The 14,518-nt window shown below is 43.0% G+C and overlaps 1 protein-coding gene across 10 annotated transcripts in view; it reads left to right on the plus strand.

Moving 5' to 3' along the window:
* The first annotated feature begins 2,177 nt into the window (after positions 1 to 2,177).
* BBX (BBX high mobility group box domain containing) overlaps positions 2,178 to 14,518 on the plus strand; it is a 272,926-nt gene continuing 260,585 nt past the window's right edge. For 3 of the 10 annotated variants that reach the window (XM_073892927.1, XM_025873736.2, XM_025873772.2), the window contains exons 1-2: positions 2,178 to 2,308; positions 5,499 to 5,571. The gene's annotated coding sequence lies outside the window, so the exon portion shown is untranslated. Of the gene's footprint in view, positions 2,309 to 2,419; positions 2,442 to 2,701; positions 2,840 to 3,373; positions 3,393 to 5,498; positions 5,572 to 14,518 lie in introns of those variants that run through there. The other 7 variants (XM_025873745.2, XM_073892937.1, XM_073892910.1 and 4 more) reach the window with 5 other exon arrangements.

Below are 14,518 nucleotides of genomic sequence, written 5' to 3' on the forward strand. Positions count from 1 at the left end.
ACTGATAGCAATGTGTGATCTAAAAGTTTGAAAATTGTATCTCTAAATAATTCTGCTAAGCTAAGCATAATTCAGCAAAAACAAAAACAAACAACAACAACAAAAACTTTGTGACCATAAAGAAATAAAGGATGTTCTCCTATGGCTGGGGTTGGGGGTTAGGGGTAGGCTGGTCTTTCACATTTTTCATAACATAAATATACCAGCAAATAATCACAACACTTAAATCAGCAATTAAGTATAGCAACTTGTGTTGATTTTTTTTTTTCCTCTTCAGAAAAGAGCACAGTGAAATCCTGAGAAAGTTTTTCTGATCTTTCCTCCATTTGCCTCTTATCCCTGAAGTTTGTCATTTGGAAGGAAGTACTGTCAAGTTACTCAAAACCCATGTTGGGTATTAAGAGTCCTAGGTTTAGGTTCCTTCTTCACTGCAATTCTATGTAATATCGAGGTGGTTATATAATTTGTCCCTGTCTCATTTCTCTGATGGGTAAAATAGAGATAATAATACTTAGCACCTACCTCACTGCAATGTAATGTGGATAAAGAACACTTTGTTCCATCTTTCAAATAAATGCAGAGTGTCATTAATATAACTTTTAATATTGTCAGTTTAAAATGCTGTGATTTTATATACTTTTTCTTTTTGAAAAGTTATTTTCCTTTAAAAAATAAATGAAATATCACATTTCTAAATACCACTATTTGTCTTCTAAACTTCATAAGCTTGGGTTTTCTCTGTATCTGTTTTTCTTTGCCACTGTTAGACACACACATATACACACACTTGATAACTTTATGGATGTGAGAGAAAAACCTTAAGATGGCATCAAGGAAATAAAAAGGGATTTGAAATAAATTCTCTTCAGTTTTCCTCTAAGTTGCATCTAGGCCATAAAACTCATAGTGTTTATTTAATCTTCAAAATGTTTGTGTTTAAGAATAATTCACAGACTCTTAAATTCAGACGGAACTTTAAGAAAACATCTAGGGTCTATGATAATGTCTGGCACATAGTAGATGCTCAATAAACATTTAATGAAGGAAAACTAGGGGAAGTTTCTTATTTTAATCTTAAAAACAAAAAGAAAAAATAACCCCAAACCAACTCTGAGCATTAGGGAGGATAAGTTAGTTGCTCAAGATTGTTCAGCTAGTTTAAGCATGGGGTCTAGAATTTATTCCTCTTAACTTCTAGCTTTGGTTTTTTTTTCCCCAGCAGTCTGTTGACTTGTTTATATAGGACTGCCAAATATGATCTGCCAAAGATGCATCATAGAAAAAAAAAATCAGAAAGAACAGCCTTCGCGATCACCATCTCCAAAAGTCACCCACATGTGATGTTCACATATGTTGTGAAATATGTAAAGTAAATACCGTGTATAATATGCAAAATATAAATCATATATATATTGACTCAAAAGGTCTATTTTTAAGGTAAAGTGTCAATAGCCAATCTCCCACGACTTATTCTACCTTACAGCATCATTTGCATGCCCACGCAGGTGATTTGAGGTCCTCTGACCAGCTAAAAGTAGATAGGTTATTTCAGCAAAATGTTTATCTTTGTTTCTGTGTATTGTTGTATTGATTTTTCTGAATTTACCTACGAACGAGGCGTTAACAACCTCAATGCATTATAGCCCTAATAAACTTATCTTGCACTATTTTGGCCTATGTGATAGCTAACCCATTGACAGAAGAAATCCAAGCTGGTAAAAGCCTTTCTTGGTCACTTGTTTGCCAGGTCAGGCTGTAAAATCATAACACAATGCACGCCTCTTCCATGGGGCACCACACGGCAGCGATTAAAAAAAAAAAAAAAACCCTCACTTCCATATCCAGTGGAGTTGTAGTTTATTACTATAACCCTCCCAAGTCAAAAGGACACCAGTTTCAAGCCTGGCAACTTGGTGCAGACAGGGTTTTTCCCCCTTACCCCACTCTGCTGGGCCTCTCTACCTGTCCTCTCCTACTGTCTACAGGTCCCGAACATTAGAAAATAGAAAATGTGATGATCTTTGTGTGTCTCTGTAAAATGTGTGTATGTGTGCGTGTGTTTGGGTGTAACGGGCCTTCTGTTTGGCCGCGCGGCCTGTCTGTCAGGCCGCGGGCCAATGGCAGGCTGCCTTATATAAAATGAGTGTTTTCAGTCTCTCCGGGTTGCATGTACTGTATGTGGAGCAGTGTACAGTGAAGCGGAGGTAGAGCGGCTCCGCGAGCTCCTCTCCACTTTCCCATAGAGGAACCCTGACTGGCCGCTGAGGGCGAGCCACACACACGCCCTCACGCCCGGCGAGCCCGCGAGGTAAGCGCCCCCCATCCCCAGCCCTTCCCGGGCGCTCTCCCCGCACTTTCTGTTTTCCTACTCACTTGCGAGCCGCCGGGCTGCAGCCCCAAGGACTCCGCGGCAGGAGCAGCGGCGGCGGCGGCGGCAGCCGGTAGGGTGGACTTGAGGAAGACGGAGGGAACCCCGCGCGTCCGGAGCCGCGGCTGGCCGCTCCGCTCCCCGGGCACTTTCCCCCTCCGCCAAAACTTTGGGTCGCGAGAGGTCGGGGGCGAGGGTCGCGGCGGCCGCGCCGGCGGGGGGCGGGGGGCGCGGAGGCAGTGCCCTGCGGGCGGGAGGCTGGGGGCCGGGCTGGGGAGTAGTAGGCCAGCCGGTGCCAGGCTGCGTTTGCAACCAGCACCTCTCGGCACACAGGCAGCGCCGCCCGAGAGGGGCAACGGGAGCCGGGGCGCGGGCAGGAGCAGCCCGAGGAAAACAACAACAGAGCCAGCCCTCAACGCCGGCGGGCGGCTCGTGGCCGCCCGGGGAGCCCCAAACTTCATCTCGGCGAAAGTACGTGGATCCCAGCCTGGTCTCGGCTGCCGGGGAGGTGGGGCCTGGGGAGCTGGGGCAGGGGAGGAAGGTACGAGGAGCCAGCCCTCGGTGGATTTATTGAACGTTTCGTGTGCGTCGGTGACCGGGAACAGCAGCCCAGTTGCTCGTTCATCTGGAGAGTTGGGATTTGGGTGTTCCGGCCCCGCATATCGGTGCCCTCTCACCCCCCACCCCTAACCAAATGCGCGGCGAGTAGAGAAAGTGCTGTTTTAGTGCCAGAGTAGCCGGGAGGAAGAATAGGGGGAGAGGGGGAAGAGGGCGAGGGAGAAGGGGAGAGAGAAGAGGGAGGGAAAGCGGTGGGGGGGGGGGGGGGGGAGAGAGGGAGAGAGGAGAGAACGAGAGAACGGGAGGGAAGAGAGGAGGGGGAAGAGGAGGAGGGAGGCTGTGTCAGGATTTTGCTTGAATGTGGGATTATGTTGTGTCAATAAGTTTAAGGTGGAGAGAGCGAGGCTGGGGGTGGTGGTGGAGGGGAGGAGGAAGGCCTTGGCTGTTTAAAGTCTTATTTCTGAAGGTAAGTTATGGCATTGCATGGTCGCGATGACAGAAAACTTGCAGATCCTTTATCCGGGGATGGGGTCGATGCCTCTAGAAAGAGCTCCCCAGCCCTCTTAAGCCACACTCGTGTTACACTGTTATTTGCTGCGATCCGGGTCGCTAGTAAATTACAGAAATCAGACTCGAGGTTTCTTTTCCTCCTCCACCTCGTCTCGCTCGCTCACCCTCAGAAATTTTTTATTATTTTTTTAATTTCTTGGTATTGTATGAAACTTAACGTAACTGAGACCAAACCCGAGTCCTGTAATTCACAAGGACCCTAAATCCAAGAATCTGGAACACGTTTATGTGTGAAATATCCGCGATCATTTCTGCTAAATGAGGAAGGTAAAACGAAACGATGCAAAAAGCTAAGACACAACATGTACGACAGAGGGGGGGGAGGAGAGGGAGAGACGGAGAGAGAAGCTATTTTTTGCTTTCCTTTCTGTAGAAAGGAAAATAAAGCGTGCATTCCCCTTCCCTCCCGGTGTGTAGGGTCTAGTCAATATTTTAACTGTCTGAGGACAAATTAGTCCAGGTGGATCTTGTTGAAAAGTTTTCGCGAGGTGGGGTGGAGGTGGGGGCGGTACGAAGGGGAAGGTGGGTGGAGGTTGTGGGGGATGGGGACGGAGCGAGCTCTGCCACTGCTAATGGTCATTGGCCTGGGGCTTTGAAACCATTGCCTGTCCTGCTAATGACACGTCCAGTTCTGGTCTCCAGGCCGCCGACGCCGGGCTGCCGGAGACTGGGGTACTTTACCCACGCGGGGAGGGGCTTTCTTCGCCATCCCCTGGGGTTGCCCACTCGCGGCGTGGGGGCCCCACGCGCGCCCCCTCTCCTGCGCGCCGCCGCCACCTCTGCTCGCGCGACTTTTGTAGCTAGCCCGCGGCGAGGGGGCGCAGGGGTCCCCAGCGCGGACGTCCCCGCGCGGCCACCCCGCGCCGGGCCCCACGCGCGCCGCGCCGCGCGGTCCAGGCTCGGAATGGCAGCGCCCGGCCGGGCGGCGGTGCCTCCCCGGGGGGCAGCGGAGGCAGCGGCGGTGGCGGCGGGATCTTCGCCGGGGCCCGCGGGAGGAGGAGGAGGAGAGGGAAGAGGAGGAGGGGAAGGAGGAGGAAGAGGAGGAGAGGGAGGCGTTTTCTGCCCAGACCGCCGCCAGTTCGAGCGGGCACGGGGACGGGGACACCCCACTCGTTGCTCCTCCGTTATGGAAAGGTGTTTAGCCGACTTTTACGCCCGGAGTGTGGGATTTGTACTTCATTTTTCTCTCCCCCCTCTTCTCCAAAGCAAGATGGACTCTATTCCCTTTCTCTTTCTCCCTGTGCCTCTGCCTCTGTCTTGTCAGCCTTTAAGATCGACATTTTGTACTAAGATGCAAACTTGATGGTGACCAGCAACAAAGGCGGGGTGGGATCCCTCGCTCCTTTCCTCTCTCTCGGTTTCCTAGCTCCCCCCACCCCGACCTCGGAGACCTGGTGGCCCTGCACTTGCCGCCGGGGGCTCTGGCGAATGTGTTTCCCGGCTCGGTTCCGATCTCCAATCTGGGGATTGTGACTGGGGCCGGGCGTTTGGGCGACGGCTGTGGCCGCCCCAGGTCTGCAGGGCTGAGGGCTGCGCTACCTGGACCCGCTGCCGTCGCCGTACCACCTCCGGCCGGCTCCTGGGCACCGTGGAGGCTCGGGCTGCCTATCGATTGCTATGATTCGGTTACTGGTATATTTGTCCTGGGGGCGGCGATCACTTGGTGCAAGTTGATGAATGATCGCGGTGTGGGTTTGGGGTTTGCAGAAAAGGATCAACTTTCAGCTTTGTACATACGGGGAGTAGGGAGTGAGGGTGCCGAAGACACCCTGGAATGCCAGCTGGGCTACCCTCAGCCTCTGCTCTCTGAATACAGGGAGCTTCTTTGCTTTTATTGCTTCACAGGTTTGCGCGTGGGGGTGGGAAGTAGTGAGAGGGGAGGGTTGTTGGGGAGCTGGACTCCTGGGTTTTGGGGACCTTCCTTCATAGGTGTTGCAGGAGTTGGGGCTCTATTGTAAAGCTCTACCATACTGATGATGTACGTTTATTTGATACTTTATAGGTCACTATCATATGACAAAGGCTTTGCCGCAGTTCCATCTTCCTCCCTGTGTACTTTCCATTTGCCTTCCTGGGTAAGTATGCAAACTCTTCCTACAGGGAAGCTGGATGGCTATTAGTATGGCCTAAGGGTCGGTAACTGTTCACAGAAGAAGATGCCTTACTGGGGTTGCAACACCCCAGAAATCTTGTCTTACTGAGTTTCCCACAGTAGAAGTCAATTTATGATTCTTAATATTTAGAACTCAATTGCTGTTATTTTAAGGTAGTTTAAATGTTTATTTCACATTTATCTGCCAAGTGTTATTTGAAAGCTTACTTTCAAATAGTCATTTTAATTGATAGTGAAATTTTACAGAGTTGAAGGCCTATGAAATTTAATACTAGATAATATTGTAGAAAGATTGTAGCCTACGAGTGGAGAGAATTATTAAAAACCCAAGGAAGCATTGTGCAGAATGCCTCTCTAATTATAGTGACTGGCATTTGCTTACTCTTTCCTAGGTGCTCTGTCTTGGGTAACTTCGGCTGTTTGTGACAATTATTTTTGTGGTGGGGAAGGGTGGAATGGACAGTGGTGGAAGTGGACCAGCTTGATATAAAAGGCAAATAACTATTTCCAAGTTAATCATAATTTCCTTCAAAATTTACATATTTGGAGAAATTAGGTATATTTTGACAGCCGATATTTGTAATAAACAGCGACTTTCAAATCCCTAAGTGCTTTTTTCACATGTATGCTCCCAAATGGAAAAATTGGTGAAATAATGTGTGGGGCAGCAAGTGCCTGAAAAGTTAGTTTTTGAGAAGTAACAGTCTAGGTGAGAGTTGATAGAACTTTTGAAAGTAGCAGGGTGAGCCCCAGTTGCAGAAAACCAGCTTGCAGTTTGCCCCCTTCCATTGTAAGGAACACCTCAGATATTCCAAGTTGTTGATAAGTTAAGAAAACTATTTGTACTAAATGTGTTTATCAGTTGTGGTATTCGAGAATATTACCATAGTGAAGATGGAGTTTGTATTTTGTGAATGAAAATAGACGAGGGGTGCCTGGGTGGCTCAGTTGTTAAGCATCTGCCTTTGGCTCAGGTCATGATCCCAGCGTCCTGGGATCGAGCCCTTCATTGGGCTCCTTGCTCTGCGGGAAACCTACTTCTCCCTCTCCCACTCCCCCTGCTTGTGTTCCTGCTCTAGCGCTCTCTCTCTCTCTCTCTCTTTCAGATAAATAGGTGAAATCTTAAAAAAAAAAAAAGAAATAGACTTGAACTCTGTTTTCCATAAAACAAAAAGGAAAGAAATCTTATCTGTTCTGTTGCCTGACTTGCTGGGTTATTATATATGTTACTAAAAGCTTGTCTTAGTATTGAGAGGAACTGAGGACCAGGTTTTTCTGGTAGTTTCCATATAGTAGCAAAACATACTTTGACATTGCCGAGAACCTTAGGTGATTATAAGTTCTGTGTCCAGCATCTTTTAATGGAAAGTAAATATCACATTATTTTAGATAGTTAAGAGAACCTCTTAATATGTTACATACATAACAGTCTGATTGGACTGGTCAGAATGAGATGATCTGTAAGATGAATTTAGTGCACACCGAAATATGTGGATTTCAGTGTTTTTGATTTTTTTTAAGGTTGTTTGCAAGAGAAGTTTCTCATTTTTGAACATATGGCAAGAGTATTCAAAATGCATTCCTGATTTACTAAAGAACACCACATTTATACATGTGAGGCACATTATTTTGTTCACTAGAGCAAACTTTTAATGTTAGTTCTTTCCCCATGGAAGTATATTTGACCAATTCACAGTTTAAAATGGGAATCAGTAATTTCCAGAATTAAAGCGATCTGATGAGCTCTTGCATTTCTTTGAGATATCAAACAACTGGTTCATTAAAACAATATTTTCAAGAACAGTCTTGGTCTTTGAAGTCAGAGTAGTTTTTGTAGTGTAAAACTTGTAGTGGTGATCTAAAAGAAGTCACCCTGACAATGAATTGCCAGTTATTTGCATCCAAAACATATTTACTTGATTTGAAGCTTAATTATCAAAATAAGAATTTAGATAGAGGTTTTGCTTCTATATTGCCAAGAGTTTCCAAACTTCCCATTTTATTATTCTGCATATCTCTATTAAGTTCTGAAACTGAAGTCTTAATTTGCATTTCACATTTAATGCTAGCTGTTGAAAAGAGGAGGTTAATATATGTTGTTTCTTACTTAGTGCTACAACTTGTGGAGCTACTGTGGCCGGTTTAGAAAGAATCTTCTGCTAGAGACTTTGATATTTACAAAAATTTGTAATTTTGACACCTTCCTTTTTTTTTAATTCATCTTGATCTTTGTATCTAAAAAAAAAAAGTTCTGGGTTTAGGAGTTTGTGAGATAGCTCTGCCTTAAACATGCATATAGCTCTGCTCTACAACTTCAAAAGTGTATGCCACCTCTGACCTTATAGATCTGATCTTTATACTTAATCCATTGAAACAGAGATTTGTTTAGACATTGAATTGAGAACACAGCTTTGAGTGGAAGCTAGGATGAACACGTAATTATGGCTTGCTTATGCTGTAAGTGACTATGTAGTTGATAAGGCTTTTTATATGTAGTTAAAAAGAAGGAACAGTCTCATAATGTGGCATAATTCATGAAAAACTGACTCAGCAAACTAAAGTATAATGTCATATTTCTCAGTAAAATGACAAACATAATTTCTAATTAATCATCATCAGCCATATTAAAAGTTTATGTTTTCCTACATTTCACAGAGCATGGATAAAGCAAGGGCCACTTTTTTTTTTTTTAAAGATTGTATTTATTTATTTGACAGAGAGACACAGCGAAAGAAGGAACACAAGCAGGGGGAGTGGGAGAGGGAGAAGCAGGCTTCCCGCTGAGCAGGGAGAAGGGCCACATTTTACCTGTATCTTAACCAGGAATATCAACTACTTTTACATTAGAAATCTTTCATAGAAGTAATAAAGACTTCACAGATCAACCCTACTAAAAAAAACTTTTTGAAAATGGCCTGGCTGTTTATGCTGTATTAGAGGAAATCCTTGAAATTATTAGTGTCTTATAAAAGTACAGAAATGTTTAAAATTGTGATATTTAAAGGTTCTAAGTTTACTAAATTTAGGCAATTAATTGTGGCAAATTGCATCACCACCAGTGTGGGATACCTGGATTTTAGGACTTAATCTTAAGCAGTGCTTAACTTAAGAAAGAGACACTTTTCTTGAACTTGTAGTTTGAAGTCCACCTCATTTTTTTAACATTTCACCACTGAGGGCACCTTTTAAAATAGGTCTGAGTGATATCTTCTTTATATTTTTAGTCAACTTCCTTCCTCTCACTATGAAATGAAAACATACCCGAATTATAAAAACATTGTAATTTCACTGCTTGGTTTTTATTACATGCCCTAGGTAAATTGGATACAGTTGGTCCTCAGGCTATACTTTGAGAAACACTGCTCTGAAGGTAGTAAGGACTAAGTCTAAAGATTGAATGAGGGTCTTCCAGCTAGAAGATTCTGTGACTGTAATTCAGTCAGTGGGTTTGTACTACCTCAAGGGCAGTCATCACAGACTGTGTCGAATTATAGAGATTTCTATATAAGTTATACCTGAGGAAAGCACTTTTTGAGTATATCTTCTCTCAACATTCATATATGTTCATATTATCCCTTAGAAGGCATTTACAGTTTCTTAAAATGCCAAGACATCACTTTAAGACTGTAAAGATACATGCAGATAATCCCCATGTATTAATGGGGATTGTTTTCATTTTTTTTTCTTTCAAAGAAAAGGATGAGATGAGAACTGGAATAAGTACCAGTTACACAGTGGAAATGCAAAAGCGGGCAAGCCAATAGTGAATTCCATCTAAAAGTATATATAAATACAGAGGAGATGAAAGACTAAGGGAATGAAAGCCTTTTTTTTTTTTAAAGATTTTATTTATTTATTTGACAGAGGCACAGTGAGAGAGGGAACACAAGCACGGGGAGTGGGAGAGGGAGAAGCAGGCCTCCCATGGATTGGGGAGCCCGATGCGGGACTCGATCCCAGGACCCCGGGATCATGACCTGAGCCGAAGGCAGACGCTTAACGACTGAGCCACCCAGGTGCCCCGGGAATGAAAGACTTAAAGGATTGAATATAGACCATGAAGCGTTGACACACCTACAAAAATATAAACTTAATAAGTTAAGATACGTGAGTCAACTCAAGGATCTAGTGAAATAACTATAGCTCATGAGGCAGTTATATAAAGTACAAAGTGAAAAAAAGAATGAGTTGGATTTTCTGAAATCTTAGGAAAATAAATACTGTAAAATATTGATTGAGTAATTAAACCAATAGTTAAACATGGTGCTCAGTTGAAGAGATCAGGGGATAAAACGGAAGTTCCTGGGATAGAATAACTGAGATCTGAAAATGGACACTGAATGTTGGGTTTTTTGTAAAGGGAATAATTACATAAAGTATCAGTAACTTATTTCAAAAGAGATAAGAATGAGGACAAAAATTGTTTAAAGCCGCTGTATTAAATGTTTTTGACTAAGATGTATGGTAAGAGAAATGCCTTTTATATCCCGATCCACATATAAAAACTAAGCAAAAGTTTTGCTGAAACAGTACTAGGAGTAGTACCCTCTGGTATTTTCTATTCGTATCTGATCTTTATAAATCTAATGTGTTCCAAACTATTTTATTAAAAAAACAGTGTTATTCGTTACATTGGTCTTAGGACTTAGAGTTTGAGAAACACCAACCTGGAGGACTTGTTAGAAATGGAGGCTCCCAGGGGCGCCTGGCTGGTGCAGTCGGTGAAGCATGCGACTCTTGATCTCAGGGTTGTAGGTTTGAGCCCCACGTTGGGCGTAGAGATTACTTAAAAATAAAATCTTAAGTGGTCCCAGGTCCCATATCCAGATAAGCTGATTCAGTGTGACTGAGGTGGGGCCTGGGAATCTGCGATTTTTTTTTTTTAAGATTTTATTTATTTGAGAGAGAGAGAGTGAGAGATAGCACGAGAGGGAAGAGGGTTAGAGGGAGAAGCAGACTCCCTGCCGAGCAGGGAGCCCGATGCGGGACTCGATCCTGGGACTCCAGGATCATGACCTGGGCCAAAAGCAGTCGCTTAACCAACTGAGCCACCCAGGCGCCCTGGGAATCTGCGATTTAAATAGTGCTTTAGTGGTTCTGAAGCAGGTGCAAGGTACTCTGACACACTTTGAGAAACTGGTGTAGGAGACAGATGGCTAAAGAGTGAATAGGAGTCCTGCACTGAATGTGGGATTCAAGTTCTTAGACAAGGTCTCTTCCAGCCTCAATATTCAGTGGCTGTATTTCCGTCAGCATGTTGGCAATACCTCAGTATGACAAGAGCCCTTGTCACCCTCTGTTGAGAGTAGCAGGTGTAGTACGAGGAACAGAGGCTTGGAAGTCAGAGATCCCTGGACTCCACTACCGTTGCCCCTCTTGCTTACTGACTGAGGGACTTGAAGCATGTCACTTCAAAATAAACTTCCTTCATTATGTGCAAAAAGGCGTATTCATATTTACCATGCAACAGAATGAGAATTACACAAGACAGTGGCATAGACCCTTATCTACAGTCATCACTCCATATGTGTTCTTCTAGTTCTGTCTCACCTCATCCCAAGTCCCACTAAGTCTGAAGTTTTTCGAAGCTTTAATTTTTTTAAACTTTTTTTTTTTTTTTTAAGGAAACTCTACCCCCATGGTGGGGCTTGCACTCATGATCCCAAGATCTAGAGTTGCATGCTCTGCCACCCTGTGCCCTTTAATTTTTGTTTTCTCTAAAGTGCATTTGACGTTTGAACAACACAGGGGTTGGGGTGCCAACTCCTCCCCCCCCATGCAGGCAAAAATCTGCATACAACTTCTGATTCCCCAAGAACTTAACTACTAATAACCTACTGTTGACTGGAAGCCTTACTGATAACGTAAACAGTCACATATTTTGTGTGTTAAATGTATTATGAACTGTATTACAATAAAGTGAGCTAGAGAAAAGAAAATGTTATTGGGAAAATCATAAGGAAGAGAAAATACATTTCAGTAGAGTACTGTAAATATCCATGTGTAAGGAGACTCGTACAGTTCCATGTTGTTCTGGTGCCGAGTAGAATTCTCAACGCTGGTATCATGAAACACTGGTGCATTTTTACCTGGGTGTGAGATGTTAGGTAAGCACTTCATTACTGACAAAGGAAATAGTAAGAATAACCAGGGTAAGAGATAAAAGGATAAAAGTGACAAATAACTGAGGCATGTCATAGTTAAGTATGGTGCCCCTTCAGATTTGGGGAATGATTTCCGTACTTTTCTAAAAAGAGAGCACGGGTCGGGAGAATAGCTCTTTTCATATTTCAGAGTGGTTAGTTGTTGGCATTGGGCGTTCTTTCCGGTGACTTAGATCCATCTTGGAATGTCTTAGAGCATCCGTTCTCAAACTTTATTCTGCTAAGACACATGCGACTGATGTTTACACACAGGGCGTTATAATTTCCCTGTTTATAGACATAGATAAATTATGTGGTGGGTTTATAGGTAGTTCACAGTGTGATAAAGCCACTTCTTTCCCTATCAAGAAAATAAATCAGAATGTAAGTGAGAGTGATGCTGTCGTTATGAAAATTTTGAATACACCTATATACAAACATGTAAAATTCTTTATAAACTGTGGTATTTTGTTCATAACTAATTACTTGGGCATTCCTCACAACCAGTTAAAACTTACCATTGTGTCAAGGCATGAAGATTGAGAAGCGTTACATCTGGAGTGCGTAACAAATTACATTGCGCAGGATAGCCACTTAAATAAAAAAGAGGGGCAAACTGAGGAGAAGATGAATGGGAAATACGGCAAATCCCTGAAATCTCAAACAATGTGAAAACCAAAAGCTAGGGAAAATGCAACATGTGGTCAAATGCAAAGGAAGTACAAAAGACTATAAGTATCAGTGTTCTCAGACATTCCTGTCTTACTCAAATACTCATTGCCTCTAACAGACATTTATTTTTTTATTTTTTATTTTTTTTAAAGATTTTATTTATTTATTTGACAGAGACACAGCGAGAGAGGGAACACAAGCAGGGGGAGTGGAAGAGGGAGAAGGAGGTTTCCCGCTGAGCAGGGAGCCTGATGCGGGGCTTGATCCCAGAACCCTGGGATCATGACCTGAGCCAAGGCAGATGCTTAACGACTGAGCCACCCAGGCGCCCCTAACAGACATTTATTTTTAAGTAGTCGCAACATTTATTTAATTTATTTGAATAAATTAAAATTAGGTAACTTGTGTTTCCTAATTTTTTAAAAGATTTTATTTATTTATTAGAGAGAGTGAGCCCGTGCACATGCAATCGAACGTTTAGGAGCTGGGAGTGGGTGTTGGGAGGGACGGAGGGAGAGAGGCAGACTTCCTGCTGAGCAGGGAGCCAGACCTGGGGCTGAATCTGGGGCTCTCCCAGTACCCTGATATCATGACCTGAGCCGAAGGCAGACGCTTAACAGACTTAGCCACTGGGGCACCCCTTGTTTCCTAATTTTTAAGGTTCTTTTTGCCAGGAACAAATCTTTTTATTACTTTGCTAAATTTTAATTTACCTTACTTTTTCATCTCTAATAAATTAATAAGCTCTATATATTTTGAAAATGTCTTTATACTTTGATGTATAATGGTATTGGATATACATTCTCAACCCTTCATCTAAAAAAATCTCAGAAAAACTAATTTTTTTTTTTCCCTCCAAAAGTCTGACATCAAAGCTCATTTGGTGGCAGAACCTGACTGTCATGGGCTTGTTTAAAGTAGTTTTAAAGCCCACTTAGAAAGAATATTCACATATTTTGCTGTAGAGATAGTAATATATTTGGCTATGAGGTGCTATCCTAGATCTAGTTAGGAATGTTACGTAATATATGCTGTATGTTCCTTCTGACCTTTAAGACTCACAAAAATCTGAAGCATACCTGGACCTAAGGGTTTCAGATAAGGGACTGTGATCCTGTTGTATTAACTTTCTTAGTCCACACAGTGAAATTGTCTGGTATTCCTACCCATTTAACTCAGTGAGTATCCTTTTGCTGATTTTGATCACTGATTATCTGAATATGTTGAGTTCATTGCAAGCTGGTGAATCACATAAGATATCCTAACAAGATATCTTAATGTTACATATTAACTCAGTCAAACTGTCTTTTGAAACCCCGTAGCTTCAGTTATGAAGGTGGAAAGCATCAGAGGTTAATAAAGTCAGGTAAGCAAAATGGTAGCTAACATTTGTACCTCCTGAGTGGGGCAGTGAAAGGCTCCTAGGTAAGGAAAGATTAAACACACATACAGCACACCCCACCCCATCCCTGTTACTTGAACCTCCTATACCATTTTGACATTGTGATTCCTTTTTTGTTTTTGCTGCAGTTGTTAGTTTTTTTTTTTTTTAAGATTTATTTATTTGAGAGAGAGAGTGAGAGAGCGAGCACGAGTGGGGCAGAGGGAGAGGGAGGAGCAGACTCCCCACTGAGCAGGAAGCCTTCCCAGGACCCTGAGATCATGACCTGAGCCAAAGGCAGGTGCTTAACTGACTGAGCCACCCAGGCGCCCCTGTGGTTAGTTTATTAAACAAACACACACATTGAAATCTGTACTTGAAATTTCTACCAGGTTGGACGTTTCTCATATAATGGTGAACAAAATTTTGGCTACTTTCATTACGGATTACTCTTAGAGTTTTGTGAAGGGGTTACATTTCCTTTATTGCTGCTTACACATTTCTTTCTATCAGAAAAGTAAAAATAGAAAGTGTTTTCTGCAAATTTAGTTTACTCTAAGGTGAGAATGTTTTTGGGTTGTATTGTTTCATAGAGGTTCTAGATACCTTTATTTTCAATGATAATGAAATGATTTTTTTTTAAAGTAATCTTTATGCCCAACATGGGGTTTGAACTCACAACCCCAAGATCAAGAGTCACATGCTCTACCAAC

Source organism: Callorhinus ursinus, unplaced genomic scaffold (assembly GCF_003265705.2).
Source record: "Callorhinus ursinus isolate GAN/ISIS: 27379988/994484 unplaced genomic scaffold, GSC_fseal_2.0 scaffold1, whole genome shotgun sequence".
NCBI lineage: Eukaryota > Metazoa > Chordata > Mammalia > Carnivora > Otariidae > Callorhinus > Callorhinus ursinus.